The sequence below is a fragment of the Schistocerca serialis genome, chromosome 6 (genome assembly GCF_023864345.2).
Source record: "Schistocerca serialis cubense isolate TAMUIC-IGC-003099 chromosome 6, iqSchSeri2.2, whole genome shotgun sequence".
Lineage (NCBI taxonomy): Eukaryota > Metazoa > Arthropoda > Insecta > Orthoptera > Acrididae > Schistocerca > Schistocerca serialis.
The window spans coordinates 358,300,524-358,317,992 of NC_064643.1; positions in this window are offsets into that span (position 1 = coordinate 358,300,524).

The following is a 17,469-nucleotide window of genomic DNA, read 5'->3' on the forward strand; positions in this document are numbered from 1 at the left end:
GGGACAAGAAAGGGAGGCAGTGGTTGGGAAGGGAGTGAGAGGGTTTTAGTCTCTCACCGATGTTATTCAATCTGTATATTGACCAAGCAATAAAGGAAACAAAAGAAAAATTCGGAGTAGGTATTAAAATCCATGGAGAAGAAGTAAAAACGGAAATACGGAAGCATCCGATCCCGCCCGTCTGCCTTGACCCATGACGTCACAAATATGGCGGAAACAAAAACAAACACGCATACTTTCCACAAGAAGCCTAATGACACTAACGGGACAAGCGCGGGAAATGAGGTGTTTTGGGTGGAGGGCAAACTAAATATAAAAAAAATTTAGACGCCTTGCGTAGCTACAACGTGTAAGTGAAGACAGCCATGCATGAATACCCAACCACCTCCCCAGGGGTCGTAACCCCTGCAACCCATAGAAGATAAAGATGCTTCAGTAGCTGATTAGTGTTTTTTGTCTTTTTAAAAAAAAGACTCACGGGATAGAACGAACAGATCAGAAAAGTAAATAAAATAAGATAAAACAGAACTGGAGACAGCCACACTCAAACCAAACTCCGTGCCATCATGACGCCACACACGACAACACCCTTACGTCACGGGTCAAAGCCGACGCGTGGGATCGGACGCTTCTGTCGACCCGTAAAAACTTTGAGGTTTGCCGATGACATTGTAATTCTGTCAGAGACAGTAAAGGACTTGGAAGAGCAGTTGAGCGGAATGGACAGTGTCTTGAAAAGAGGGTATAAGCAAAACGAGGATAATGGAATGTAGTCGAATTAAGTTGGGTGATGCTGAGGGAATTAGATTAGGAAATGAGACAAAGTAGTAAAGGAGTTTTGCTATTTGGGGAGCAAAATAACTGATGATGGTCGAAGTAGAGAAGATATAAAATGTAGACTGGCAATGGCAAGGAAAGCGTTTCTTAAGAAGAGAAATTTGTTAACATCGAGTATAGATTTAAGTGTCGAAGTCGTTTCTGAAAGTATTTGTATGGAGTGTAGCCATGTATGGAAGTGAAACGTGGACGATAAATACCTTAGACAAGAAGAGAATAGAAGCTTTCTAAATGTGGTGCTACAGAAGAATGCTGAAGATTAGATGGGTAGATCACGTAACTAATGAGGAAGTATTGAATAGGACAGGGGAGAAGAGAAGTTTGTGGCACAACTTGACTAGAAGAAAGGATCGGTTGGTAGGACATGTTCTGAGGCATCAAGCGATCACCAATTTAGTATTGGAGGGCAGCGTGGAGGGTAAAAATCGTACAGGGAGACCAAGAGATGAATACATTAAGCAGATTCAGAAGGGTGTAGGTTGCAGTAGGTACTGGGAGATGAAGCTTGCACAGGATAGAGTAGCATGGAGAGCTGCATCAAACCAGTCTCAGGACTGAAGACCACAACAACGTGCTAAAATGACGCACTGAGTAGTGATCTAATCCAATTATTAGCATTACCATACTAAAACATTCTACATATTTGACATTTTACTATTATCAGACTAACAACTATTTTACGGCGCAACTTACATGGGTGGGGAGGGGGGGGGAGGGGAGGGGAGGGGGAGGGAGACCCTGTAAGTTGTGTGTGGTTCTGGCGTTACTTCGATCTGAAGATGCCTATGATGGCCGGTTCTAGATACATTCACATTCAATGGAAGTCTCAAGCCTTGTCAGTTTTTGGGCTATTTTATGCGTAGATGGTGGGAAATAAAATTCTCGTCAATCTTTGGAATAGTTACAGCTAGCCTTCAATAGAACCTATATTCCGGAAGAATAGCGTTAAAATTGCTAAAGAAGAACGGATGGGCGAATGCGCCACGTATCTACCACAAAAGAAAGAATAATGTGGAAATCCTGAGTTAAAAGATCTTGCCGCATTTGTGACAAGAGCTACATCGCCGAGACAGTGAGGTCTTTCAACAGTAGATTTAAGACTAATAACTACAGTAGAGACGAAACTGCTTAGGTTGGCATGTTGATGAGGAGAAATTTAACATTGATAACATTGAATAGCAGATAAAAATGATATGCAAAATAGAAAAAGGCAGGTGACTACGTTTCAAAAGAATTGAAGGTATACTTTGCAAAAAGAAATGAGCCAAAAAGACTGCTTGATGAACAAAATCGATTTGCTAGTAATGCCTACTTTAACATTTAGACGATCTGGCTTCGCCGGGTCAGGTACTGTGGTTCACTTCTGCCGTGGTTGACTAGTGGCCGCAGCGAAGTTCTGCGCCGCCCAGTATGGGTCGCGTCGACGCTGTCACGTAAATGACCTGCCACGTAAACACCCTGCTGCCGGAAGAACAGCGCCACCAATGGTCGACATAACGTTCTACGATATGCCCTCTTACATATGCAAATTACACTGGTTCTAGTTGTTTTAACGTTTAAATTCTGCTCTTCCTCTTATGGCGCCTGGACTGTCCTATTACGAAAATTATTGTTACATTCTCATATTGTAAAATATTAGTTTGTTATTAAGTAAGTTTTTTATGACGGATACTCTGCCCTATAAAGATTTATTTAATGTACTATTTTATAATGCTTACATATCCCCATTACTGACATTGATATGCAGAATCATAACTACACAAAAAACTGCTTTCATATTCCGAAGCCACATGTAGAGAAGGGTCGCATGTTGTGCTTCGAGTGGGAGGGAAAGATTTGTACAGCTTACGTCACCTAAATATGTGCATACTCCTGGCCTTTTAATTAGTATAACAGAGCCTTCTTACGTACATTACATGTAGGCCTACCTTATGCTAATCCACAAATATACACCATATTTTGTTTTATATTTATTAACATATGCGATTTTTAAATTTCATGTTTTTAATTAGGTTTTTAAGTTTTCCATTTCCCAAAGACCTGGTCATAAGTAAATTTTTTGTGATTGTATCAGACAGAAAATGAAATAAATTATTATAGCTTCTGACTGTAAGAATTTTGGTATTATAGTTCTCGTTCGAGCATGGAAATCTTAACACTGGCGGTACATACTAGTGCCATTGAAAATTCTAGTCATTGCGAAGACGTGCTCGAATGACTTACGGGAGGAATGCGGGTTTGAATCACGGTTCTAGCAGAAATTTTCAATTTTAGTGACAAAATCATTCATTCATTTATTGACACCAATCACTCGATAAAATACGATTGCAGCAAATGTCAAGGCCTCAATAAAATAACTGCCACTTAGCCAGCTGAAAGTGTGTCACTGCGTTTAAGAGTATTTTCTAGTTTTTGTCTTACAGTTATGAAAAATTTCACGGGATAGCATGAAGGATACTGTCCTATTTGTATTAAAGCGTGAAGTGGATATACAGCTTCTTCGCTCACACTGCTGAACGGACCAGCATTATATTGTTTAGTGCCATAAATACTGAAAACAAAAGGATTTGAAGTTACACTTTATCGACCGTCAGCTTGCAATCTTCCAAGCTCTTAGCGAAGTATTGGAATGAAAGTATTCCAGAACATGCTTCAACATGTTTTCCACAATTTACGCCTTTAAGGCAGTGTAGGAATTGGTTATATATCACTCCGTACGTAAGAAAATCCTTCCTATATTGTGGAGACGCCTTGTGCGCCGTTCGCATTTAGTATTTGCCGCCGCCATTAATAGGTAAGACTTTTACTTCTGGATGAAAGAATGCTGACATAATGCTGCCTCATTTCTGCCCTGTAGCGGTGTCAATTCAAAAATTCCCTACTTCAGTGCAACACTGATGCGATACCACCGCACGTGTCGACGTTTTGTAAGAGGCTGCACTCCGCCTTGATCTGAAGGGCACATACGTTATGTAATGTCATTGTGTTAAACATTCCCAAAAATAATGGCATTGAATCAACTTCCCGCACGAACCTGCAAGCTGTTGATACTATTCCTCCGTTTCTGAGATTGTCCAATTACACAAATATTAAACATATGACACATGATGGTTTGAAGTGTATCTCCATGACTGGCTGAATACTTTGCCGTAAATTACAGGAAAAGTGACAAAATGAATGAAAAGGCGTTTAAAGAAGTACAGCTGATGTGATGGTCCAGTAAAGTACCTGTATTCCAAGGCGCTGTGGTAACTCCGTCGCCTAGCCACTGTCGCTCTTGGAATCCTTAGTATGATGAATAATTCGTATTGCTATCTGTCACTTGGACTGAGTTGAGACACACTTGAAGTATCATTCAGTGAGGCAGAGATTTATCGATAGAGAAATTCAACGGGAGGGCGGGGAAGAGAGCGAGCGAGAGGGATTGAGACTACTTGGAACCCTAACTCGTCCCTTTGCCGCCTCTGGAGATTACATACTACCGCGATATCACTGGCCGTACGGCAGCCACTACTGAGTTATTCCGACGGGTTCGAAAAGTATGCCTCAAGGCTGAAGAGATATAAAGCATCTAGACAAAGCGAACCTAAAAAATATCTCAACTCGAAAATTTAATACATGTTGATGATGATGATGAGTCCCATACTTCTTTACAGAGCGTAGGGGAGCGACGCGGGAGAACCGCGCCGCCTTACTAGGCAAGGTCCTAGTGGAGGTGGTTTGCCATTGCCTTCCTCCGACCGTAATGGGGATGAATGATAATGATGGAGACGACACAATAACACCCAGTCATATCGAGGCAGGAAAAATTCCTGACCCCGCCGGGAATCGAACCCGGTGTAATGTCTCTTGCAGCGGTCTCTCCGCGATATTTTCAGAAATTTTATAAATTATATAACTCAGTACATATCTCGAAATATCTCTTCTTATCTTACCGATTATCAATGCAAAGTAGTTTCAAGCCCAATTATTCCTTGGAGCGTCCATTTACTCCATGGAATAGCTTCTCTGCTATCTATGTTTTCTCTTATGAAAAGAATAAAAACTTCTTGCGGATTAGTCGTAAAAGAAGGATCTATATGTACGTATTGTTGAGCGAGTCGCCATCTTGATGAGATTCTGTATGAGAAGGAATTTAATACATGAACTAAACTAAAGTAAGTGTGTTCGCGTATTATTTAACGGATTATTATTATTGACAGTGTCTGCTTACTACGCTGTGTTGCACGGGATCAGTGGGGAACGTCTGATTTACACTGGACGAACCTGCCGTTTTGAATGCTCAAGATATCCAGTTACTTCAAATAAATAGGCTAACACGGTCTTACCAGCAGATCTCCGGTCTTCCCCATGTGATCACCGAAAGTTAATAATTATTACAAATGTTTCCAGGAGATCGATTGACAATTTTCGTCGCACCGAGACTTCGAAATTGCTTCACTGCCTTATGGAATTTAAGTTAAGCTTAATTTAATCAGGACAGAACAGTATTGAACTGTGTGAATGTGATAAGTCTGCTTTGTCAATGAAAATTCCCTTAATATACGCATGTTTTTACTATCCTGATCAGTGAAGCTAAATCAGGCCGGTGTGAGAGAGGTTCTTTAAATTTTAGAAATATTAAACCAGGACCCCGTGCTCGGGAAGCGAGAACGCTACCGCGAGACCACGAGGGCAAGTTTTAAATGCAATTTTATTTTGCTTAGAACATTTGTAAGTCTGTAGCCCTTTGAGGCACTTGGGTGTCAGGGAGGTGACATGCTTAGGAACTTGAGACCAAAAGTCCCGAACTTGCACATGATCAGTACCTGCAGCAAACACAAAAATAGACGTCCGGATCCAACCTCATCTGACTAACGATTGGTGATCAGGCACAGGTATCAACCCAACACCCACGAGAGAGACAGGTCGTGGCGTGTACGCGCAGCATGTGACACTGTAGGTCTTAGGAGTGCCAGCAGCCGTCTCTAGCGTGATCGAGTAACTACTTGAGTCGAATTTAACAATTCTTGGCTACACATTTCAATGCATGCAAGCTCTCGATAACACACGACAGAGTTAAGATCTTTAGTGGGTATCTTTTCAATTACATATTGATTTCCAGTGGGCCCTGCACGCATCCAGGGTTCGCTAAGTGCGGCGGACAAACCGACTAGCGTGACGTCGCAAGTCTTAAAGTATATAGGGGTTTCCGTCCGAAATTATTTTTTGGTGAAATGACTATATAATTTAACCACGAGAAGAGCAGATGTCAGACTCAGATATATCGAAAGAATATGTTTATAAAGTAATATTACTACTACTACTACTACTACTGTAATAATAATAACAATAATAATAATAATCGATACTGAAAACTCGGGCTTCCGCAGCCGTTGTCACAGTCAGTTAGCAATACACCCTGAGGAAGGCCCCTTGCAACAGTTGCCGAAACGTCGGAATTTTATAGCTGACAATGTGGCCTCAAACCCAGAAGAACTTATTGACAATGATCGATACTGTCACACTGGAGAAAGCGATCTATTTTAAACACATTCTTCTGGTTACAAATGCCTTGTTCGCATTTGGCAGGTATGTTACAGTCAACCGGTTTCACTCTAATGAGGCGTCAAGAGAACTAAAAATCTAGAGAAGACAAAAATGCAAAACTGCTATCGAATGTACACAGTTGTGAAACATTAAAAAGTGAAAGCTAAAGAGAAAAATTATATTGTAACCAGTATCTTGCAACGAAAATAACATATAAAATTTTCATCAGATGCTCAATGCGATCACTTAAAACCAACTGCCATGTCCACCCATATACAAAAGGAGGCAGAGGGGAGTATTGTGTTGTCAACAGAGAAGCAGTAATGGCACAAGAGACTGTCGGAAGCGCTCAGTGGCTTCGAAAATGGACTAATCATTGTATGTCGCCTGAGTAGCAAATCCACTAGGCACATTTCAGTCCATCTAAAGATGCCCAAATTGAGTGTTAATGATGTGACTTTAGTGCAAACGCAAAGGAACAACCACAGGAGACCAAGACCAGGCAGTCCACTTGTACTGACGAACAGGGACCGTCGAGCACCGCGTAGGCTGGTTGTAAAAATCGCATGAAATCAGGGGAAGCAATCACTAGTGAGTTCCAAAGTGCTAGCAGCAGTCCAGCTCGCACACTGATGGGAATTACAAAGAATGCGGCTCCTCAAGCCACATGTTTATGTAGTCAATGCTAAACGACGCTTGAAGAAAAGTGACGCTACTGGACAGTGGGTTACTGGAAATGAGCGACTAGGAGTGATGAATCACGTTATATCCTGTGGCAATCCGATGGAAAGGTCTGTAGTTGGCGAATGCCCGGAGTATTTTACCTGCCATCATGTGTAGTGCCAACAACGAAATACGGAGGAGATGGTGTTTCTCGTGCTTAGGATGTGGTCACCTTATTGCGCTTAAGAAAACGCTAAATACGAAAGGATGTGAATACATTTTACAGCACTGTGTACTACGTACTGTAGAAGAACTGTTTGGAGACGATGGCTATTTCTATCAGCATGACAATGCAACCGGTCACAAAGCAGCATCTGTGGCGCAGTGGTTTGTGGACAATAACACTCCTGAAACGGACTGGCCTGTCCCGAGTTCTGACCAGAACCCAAAGGATCATGTTTGGGAGAGACAGAACATCGACTTCGTTCCAGACTCAGCGTTCAACATCACTTACCTTCTCTACTCTCAGCTCTTGCTGAAGAATGGAATGCAATTCCTCCACATGCAAACACCCGCCCCTAGCAGAGTTCAAGCCCAAGTTGGCAGCCTTGCGCCAGGCGAGACGTGCGAGTTTTTGTGCTCTCGCATAGAAAGTTACTGAGATTGTAATAATAATTAGTTCAGTACAGATTAAATACGTGTATTATTGTGCTTTTTAAGCTTACTATTAAATATTTCACTTTTTGTTGCGTACGAGGGTTGCCCAGAAAGTAATGCACCGCATATTTTTTCTCAGTCGAAAACAATGCTACGAATGCGAAACGTTACGTATGTATTATTTAAGTCTCCTGAGTGAGCGCGCCAAGTTTCCGTCACTTCCGACACATAGTAGGTGATGTACGTTACAAGCAACGTGCCGTCATTGAATTTCTCACCGCAGAGAAATGAACTGTGGAGAATATTCACAAACGCTTGTGAAAAGTCTGTGGAGCATGTGCTGTTGACAGAAGTGCAGTTAGTCGCTGGGCACAGAGGATGAGGTCATCACAAGGCGGTTCGGCGGAGCTCTACGATTTGCAGCGGTCGGTGAGGCCATCAATGGCTGTCACTCCTGACACACCTAACCTAGCTCCCTAGGACTTCCATTTGTTTGGGCCATTAAAGGATGGTATTCGTGGAAGACATTTTGAGGACGATAAGGAGGTGATTCATGCAGTGAACAATGGCTCCACCGCCAGGGCTAGGATTGGTACCGACAGGGCATACACGCCCTTGTATCGCGCTGGAGGATGGGATGGAGATTACGTGGAAAAATGTGTAGATAAGACAGCATTTTTTCTTGTATATAATTCTCATTATGCCCAATAAAAAATTGTTGAAGAAAAACTGCGGTGCATTACTTTCTGGTCAACCCTCGTATTATTTCAGAAAAAGCGAAAAGATTCGAAAGTCGGGTTGTCTCGCATTTTTTCTTATCGTTTTAGCACAGTAAACGTACAGAATCTTGTTTTATTATTCTTTTATCTATTCAGAAATTTAAGTACAGTGTATCCTATAATTAGTTAGTTCTTATTGTCGGGAGTTGCGTAAATTTTAAGTTGTTTACACAAGTACTTTGTTTACATATAGTTGTGCGTAGGCCTAATTTTTGCAAACGTGTTTTCTTATTTACTAAAGTAGTATTTCTATCATGAATGGAAAGTGCCTGACTTGCCTTAGAATTGTTAGTTCCGGGGTTTGGTGTGGTGGGTGTTTTAGATATTTCCAGTGAGGTGATTATATTGGTGTGGGAATTGGGGAAGTAAATGATGCTCATCAGTGGTTCTGTGAAGATAGGAAGACAGTGGTAAAGCATGAGAAAATTTGCGCCCTTCAGCTAAATTAGACAAGGCTAGGAAGAATATGAAGAGGTTACAAAAGCAGAACGTAAAGAGAGGCGGGTAGTGGCTCAGAACTCAATTTGATAGCTTTAAGATGAATGTGAAAAATAAGATTGGCCTGTTGATTCAGTTCGAAACTGAGGAGCCTCAGGCACACGTAGGCGTAGGCAGGTTACAACAAACTCAAAGCAATGAATAGAAAAGTAAAAGTGTAGGTAAGCCAGTAAAGAGTCAGGAAATTTTGTTGTTAGGCAGTTCTCATGATAGAGGTTTAGGTCAACTTCTGCAGCGTAAAATAGGACCAGAATAACAGGTCACCAAGTTTTTCTTTTAAACCTAGTGCTGGTCTGGAGCATGTGACAGAGAATTTAAGATCGCATTGTGAGTACTTAACCATGGAATGCACAATACAGTGCATGGGTCGGCCACTAGTACTGACAGACATTCTGCATCCAATATCAAGTGTGACATGGAACGGAAGCATCAGCACTGTGACATACCAATATCTGTTCCGAAACACCATGACTGTCCTCATTTAAACTGTTCTGTCGGGAGAACTCATTTGGAGAAAGAATGATTGCTCATAGCAGGTGCAGGGTCACATATTGGAGGTGTGAAATTTTAAGGGACTTTACTGCTAACGTCATCAGTCCCTAAGCTTAACCTAAATTACTCTAAGGACAAACACACAGACCCACGCCCGAGGGAGGACTCGAACCTCCGCCGGGACCAGCCGCACAGTCCATGACTGCAGCACCTAAGACCGCTCGGCTAATCCCGCGCGGCCATATTGGAGGGTCCCTGGTGATTCTGTTAGTAGATGGGCTTATACTATGCATGGGCTTTGCCTCAACAGGAGAGGGAAAGGTAAATTGGCTGGCCAATAGAAGAAGAGACACTGTCATGAGTAATAAAATACCGATGTCTACAGGTGTAAGAATAGCATCTTTTTTAGGGTAGGAAGCACAGAAAGAAACAAAGTTTTAAGATATGTAGTTATAGCAACAATGATTACCAAAGTACAAAGGGAAACAGGAAACAAGCAGTATGATTTACACGGTTAGTATATTAGACAAAGATGAATTCATATCACACTTCACAGAAGAACCTCTCTTTCGGAGCTAGTAGACGAACTGTAGTTCAAGAATAGTTAATGTTGTACTGGACAGATATACACGTAGTACAAAAGCTCATGATGGGGCGACCCTCCATCGTGTACAGTCACTGCAAAGAATATTCTAAAGAAGCCGGGACCGCTGCATAACAGGCGTAGAACAAAACATAGGGCTATAATCACGAGTGCTAAGTGAAACAGTCTAGCGATCGTGAGGGCAATGCATGAACCCTTCAGCGATTATTGCAACAGAATACTGTCGAAGGATCTCTCTCAAAAACCAGAGAACTGTTGATCATATGTAAAGGCTGTTAATGGTACTAAAGTTCGTGACAGAACACTGACTTAAGCGGCAGAAACTGAAATTGAGGATATCTAAGCAAAAATAGAAATGCTTAGCTCCGTTTTCAAATGTTCCTTTACGTAGGGAAATCTGGGGCTATTGCCCCCACTTAATTTTCGCACCACTGCAAAGACGAGTGGCGCAGATGTTCAGGCTGGCAATTCTTCAGGAAAACCTGGAATTCTCAGAGAATTACATTTTACCTGGAAAAATCAGGGAAATCTCGGGGAATTCCATAAAATCTCAGGTTATTCTGTGTTTTTAATCTAGCACTGAATTTTATAAATAACATGTTTTAAAATACTTAATATTTCAAAGTGTGTTAATTATATGAGTATTATTCCACATAAATTATCTACGTTTAAACCATTACTTATGGCTAGTACATCTCAGCTGAGAGGAAAGAAAAGTCATTATTGTGGTGTTCACCCCCCCCCCCCCCCCCACCTCCACCACTAATCTGCAAGAAGCTTCTTCGGAATTCACAGGGAAGTTTTCCTCAGGTTTCAGAAGCCACCCTGATCTTAGTGTCAGAGGTGTTTAGTAACAGCTACGATCGCTGGAACTGACCAAAGTTCCATGGCCTGACGGAATACCTACCAGATTTTATACTGACTTTGCGGCTGACTTAACCCTTCTGTTAACTATAATCCATCGTAGAACCGTCGAACAAAAACCCTGCCCAGGAGTAGGAAGGAATCACAGCTCACACCAGTCTACAAAAAGGAGAGCAGAAGCGGTTCACAAATCTACCATCGAATATCCTTAACATCCATTTGTTGAAGCATTTTAGAACATATTCCGAGCTCAAACGTAATGAAGTATTTCGTAAGAATAGTATCGTCCATGCTAACCAGTATGTATTCCGAAAACATAGATGACATGAAATCCATCTTCCACTTATCTGGCATGACATGCTGAAAGCTGTGGATCAAGGCAGTTCGGTAGATGCAGTATCTCTTCATTTCCGAATAGCATGATCGCCACACCTATGATTATTATCGAAAGTACGATCGTATGACGTGACAAGCGAAATTTGTACTGGATTGTGGGGTTTTTTGGTTTGATGGGGTGGGAGTGTGTAGGGAAGCAGCCTACTCACGCTGTAATAAATTCACATCAGTTTCCGTTGTGTGCCAGCCAGTCTGCTGTAACTAGCTCTGACGTCATAAATGTTGCGCAATACCTTAAAAATCAAGCAAATGAACTAAAACTTTTCTAGCATGTCAGAAATAATATTAAATTAATGTGTGTTAAATATCAGTTCGATAACTTCAGCCATTTCCGAGATTTGGACGTTTTTCTGGAAAAATCATTGGCGCAACAGAACAGAGCTAGAGACTTCAAAATTTATATTTAGATTCATCTTTCATAATGATTTAATAAAAACAGTACTTTGGATTTCACAAATTAAGACTTTAGTGGAAATTCCTGATTTTCTGGTTTTCGTCTCAAAACTGAAGGAAGCAAGATAGATTAAGTAGGCTAGTAAATAAGGCTAGGATGTTTAGATTTAAATAGGTTGGAGGTCCGCTATGATTATGAAAATGTGTAAAGTTTCTTTTTAATACCTATAAAATTATAGCGATAGCGGATCTCAAAAGGGACAGTTCAGAGCTCATCTGCTGCGTGCAGGGTAATTTAATTAATTCTCTCGCCCAAAGTATTTAACTTAGCCACGTCAAAATTTTATTATCAATACTTACCTGCGTGCTGAATGCACGTTTAAATTAAGAGATTCTTCGGCCATCAGCCAAAGAAGCTATAAATTATTATGTAACTTGAAGTGGTGCGTTACTAGCCCAGCGGCTAGTCGAGAGAGCCGGAAAGATCAGGCGATCCCTCAGCCGTCCGCACCGCGGCTTTATATATAAGAACACTGCGCGAGGAAGGAAGGCCCCAGTTCTCTCCAGACGCTGAATGACACGCCATCTGTGTCGGTAGTCGCGTCGCATCAGTATATCTGCTACCAACAGCCTCGGGTGCCGTATTAAGTTACTAGAGATACGCGGAACTATGAAAACATTATATGTGAAGTGTTAATTCTGGAATGATTTTCATTATCTAGCTTCAGTTTGCGTTTTGTCGTATTTTCACGTGCCGTCGCGGGACAGTCATTCTACCAAATATTTAGCGTGGCGTTTGATGAAATATTTTCATCAAATTATGGCGAGCATTCTTTTTAACATTTGATTCGGACATTTATAGTTGTATCAGCGCATTAGACTCTGAACTGTTCTGTTAGTTAGGTTGTAGGGATACTTGTGTTTTTATTAGTGAATTTCAGAATATACTCAACTATTTTGGAAAACCGTTTTTGATTAGAAATCCCGGACAATCTCCTAATTCCTCAGAGCTATAAGCTGCAGCCATAAGAACATTCTCAGGTAAAGTGGGCACTAGGATATCTATTTACTGGCTCCAAGTTTTATTAAATCACTTTCTGGGGGTCACGGAGTAAATAGAGAGCCAGTGTTGAGAACGGCAAAAGACAGCAATAACAACATTCTAAAAGCTAGAAACTGATTCAACACGCAAGCATATATCCAGCAATCAGATTAGATTAATTTTCTACAAACTTTCATACCGCCGCCCCACATATGGTGCATCGGCCGGGAAATCAACTAAGTGAAAGTGATTTTTAACTATTCGGATTCGCGAATGAAATGCGACACGCAACTGAGTATAAAACAGTGAATGTGTTACGTGTGCATGTGGACGACGCAATTGGATTAACAACGCATCTGGATTGAGGGAGCTGGCACTGAGTCTAGCGGTGCTGCCGGCATCGCGAGAAGCCAGTCTCGCCGCACCGCAGTCGTCCGCTGGAGCAGCCGGCGCAGCGCCTGCAATTGCGGGCCACGCAAACACACAACAGCCGTCGGAGAGCCGTCCGCAGCTCAACGTGCCACGTCGCATCAGGAATCCTGGTACGCCGCGCCGGCAACGCCATACGTCGTGCAGAAGGAACTAAGTTAAGTGAAAAGCTGTTAAAAATTTTACTAACCTGCACTAAAAGACTGTCGGCGATGGAACCGTCAAAAGAAGCTGAGGTTAAACTTAAATCAGAACCTATGTCTGTTGAGGGAACTGTAAATACAGACAACGGTTCGAGTGTAAATATGCATGAAAGTAGTAATGTTAAAGTGAAATATGAAGTATTGTCTCCTGACAGTAGTGTGGGAAGGGGCAATGATTCAATAATAGAGACCCCTGTAGTAAAGCGGAAAGTAGAAATTGTAAATTTATTGGATGATAGTTTCTCTGATGAATTAAAAACGAAACAGTCATCAGAAATGGTAGAGTTTAAGAAGGAGAAGTTAGAGATGACTAATCAATCAGAAGTTTCATTTGGTTTTGATGATTCTGGTATTGGAGCTAGTTTTTTGTCACCTGAGTGTGATAAAAAGCCAGCTCGTGAGCAACCCAAAGATGCTGGGGCTGTTGATTTAAATGTTATATTACAAGCAATAGCTGCCAGTCAAACAAATTTTAATATGCGGTTTGAGGCAATGAACAATAAATTAGAATCCAATAATGCTGAAATAGCTGCCAGTAATGCACAAATGACAGCTGAATTAAAGTCTGAAATAAGTGAACAGGTCAAAAGCAGTAATGCTGAGTTAAAGTCTGAAATAAGTGAACAGGTCAAAAGCAGTAATGCTGAAATGTCAGCCAGTAATGCTAGGATGAACGCTGAATTAAAGTCTGAAATTTTGGCCAGCCAAACAAATTTTAATAAACGATTGGAGGTAATGGACGATACCTTCAAGGCTGGTTGCAATAAGTTGAAGAGGATCTAGACAGTTTGAATTATAAAATTGATTGCAATCATGAGGATATTAAGAAAAAGGTTGCTCAACAATTTTCTGAAATGTATAAGACAATAGAATCCGAAGTCGCTGAGGTTCGCAAAGACTTCCAAATGGAAGATGTGAAGCTGGAGCACAAGTTAACAGAAAAGATCGAGGCGGAGTCCGAACTGTGCTCAGATAGATTTAAAGATGTTAATATAAAAGTAAACATATGTCAAGCAGAAGTAGAAGCAATCAAAACTGACACTACTCATATTGTGCAAAGAGTAGATAATGTTGAAATGAAAGTAGAAAATATAAGTACTAACATTGCTAACATTGAGAGTAAAGTAGCTTCAGTAACTTCTGGTAATGGTAATGTACAACAAGTTGTAGCTGCAAACGCCGCTTTTATCGGGTGTCGGCAGTTCTTGCGGTTCGATCCAGATAAAAATATCCACCCGCTAGATTTCTGGAACGATTTTGAAGATGTGATTCCACCAACTTGGTCTGAGCGAGAGAAAATCTCATTTATTAGAAGCCATTTAGCAGGTGACGCCATGCGTTGGTCAGCTGATGTTATGTTGAAATGTAAAACTTTAGCGGAATTTAAAACAGCTTTTATTAATGAGTATTGGTCTAGCAATAAGCAGAATGACGTGTTGAGAGAATTTTGGAGTGGAAAACGCTTCAATGCAGGAAAGGAGTCCATTAAAGAGTTTGCTAGGTCATGGATTTCACGTTTGTCACATTTGGCGGAAAAGCTAAAACCAGAAATGATTATACTAGGTCTGGAAGCCAAACTGCCATGGTACTGGCAAACTAGAATTATATCAGCCCCTAGAGACAATCTGGATCGTTTCATTGAGTACTTGGAACGTGTAGAACGTGTTGCTGCCAATGAGGAGCAAGCACGTAATAATAGAAATGCTAATAATAATGGTAGTAATTTTAGGAACGAGCAAAATGGCAATGTAAACATCAGAACAGTAGGTGTTCGTCATCCTAAGAGAGATAGGAATTGGGGAAATAATTATCAGAACCAACAATGGCGTCCAAGGGATAATAATTTTGTTCCAAACAGAAATATGCATGTAAACAACAGTACGGATAGTAATGCTGTGCCAGTTAACTATAATGAAAATAAAGGAAACAGCAGTAGGCCGAGGCAGGAAAACTAGTTCCCGTCTATGAGGACACTGGCGCTCACCAGGCGGTTACTTTTCCTATGCCAGTAGTTAAGGGAATTGGTAAGACAGATCAGAATACTCAAACTGAACATGTGGACGAAGAGTCGGTAGCACCTAAGGATACAACAGAAATATTAGATCACTCACAGTATTTGATAGATACCGTGTTAGAGACGCTTTCTAAGTGGGAAGAGAAAGAGAAGGCGCAGCAGTGTAACAGTAGGGATGAGCTACAAAATATTGAATTGTCAGGTGAAGAAGCAGAAGAAATTCATGCTTATATTTACGATGAGGATGATGTGCTCTTATCTAAAGTGCCTGTGCAGGATGTTGATAATGTATTAATAGATTTAGGACAGGAGATAAGTGGGAATGTAGAGGGTAGGCTGTTTGGGGTCGATGGACCCAGTAGCTGTGACCAGTTGTCACTTGAGAAGGAAACTGACGATAATGGTGAAAGTGGTTTAGCTGTAACTAATGTTATGCCCGGTCTGGAGGCGCAGAATCGCTCAGACTACAGTAATTTGGGTCATGTTCAGCAAACTAAATGTAATGAAGTCGTGCGGTGTTTCGATTTAAAATTAATAGACCGACTGGAAAAGGCAGCTGAAAAGGTAATTCAGGAAACCCCTACTCACTGTGACCTAAATGTAATGAAGACAGATGTCGATCACTTTAGTTGGAGACAAATCCAAAAGGAACTACTAGATGAATGTGAGGAACCACCTGTACAACCTAGAATAAGCCACCCTATAATAATAGTGAATATGTTGGGTATCAATGTACGTTGTCTCTTAGACAGTGGAAGTGAGGTGAGTGCAATATCGCAGTCCTTCTTTGATGCATTACCTGGTAAAGACAAGCTTACTGTAATGAGGGTATCAGGACTTAGAATAATTGGTGCTACTGGCAAGGTGTCAAAAACGGTAAAGCAAGAAGCTTTACTACCCTTTAACATTAATGGTAATTTAATTGATCATCCATGTTTAATTGTAAACAATCTCAGTATTGAGGTTTTAATTGGCATAGATTTCTTGTCAAAATATCAGAGTGTTGTTGACTTTGAAAGAAGCCAGTTAAAAATGGTCTTGCCAATAACCGGAGTAATTATAGTACCTTTTAGTGATAAACATGTAGTAACTGATCATGAAACTTGGGAGCTGCCTATACGAGTTCTGAAAAACAGGAGATATTGGGACGAAGGTGTTAATCGTAATGACAATAAGCTGAACACAGAAGAAGAAGAAGAAGCAATTATTTTAGACAAAATAGAAGCTAAATTGCAGGAAATCGATAGGATTTCAGACAATCAAAAGGAAGAACTGAGACAGGTTCTAAAAAGGCATCATAAGGTATTTTCGGATCGACCTGGCATAGTCAAGGGTTATGAATGTCAATTACAAGTGAAACCCGGCCAAGTGTTTTTCAGGAAGCCATACCAAATACATGTAGCTAGGAAGGAGGCAGTTCGGAAGGAGATACAGAGAATGCTAGAGTGGGGTGTGATTGAAAAAGCGGTCAGTGAGTACAATAATCCTCTTGTTGTTGTACCAAAAAGAGACGGGAGTGTCAGATTGGTCTTAGACGCTCGTTGGTTGAATGAAATAGTGGTTAGGGAAAGTGATAGACCGCAGAACATGGACGAGTTACTGCAAAAATTCCGGGGAGTAAAATTCTTAACGTCCATGGACATCACGTGTGGGTATTGGAATTTGCCACTGGCGGAAAATTCAAGGAAGTACACAGCTTTCTTGTACGAAGGAGTTTGTTACCAATACCGTGTGGTACCTTTCGGACTTAATATCTCTGTTTGTGCCTTCGTACGTGTGATGTGCCATGTTTTAGGACCAGCTTTAAGCAATAAAATAACAGTTTACGTAGATGATCTATTAATAGCAACTCCTACCTGGGAAGAACACATAGCTTTATTAGGGAAAGTGTTAGAGGCTATTGAGAGAGGTGGCATGAAACTAAAGATTGAAAAGACAGAGTGCGTTAAAGAAGAAATAGGTTTCTTGGGATATAGAATAAGTGGAAAAGGTATTCTGCCTGACCCAGGCAAGCTAGCAGTCATTGAAAAATTTGAGGCTCCCAGAAACAAGAAGCAATTGAGATCAAT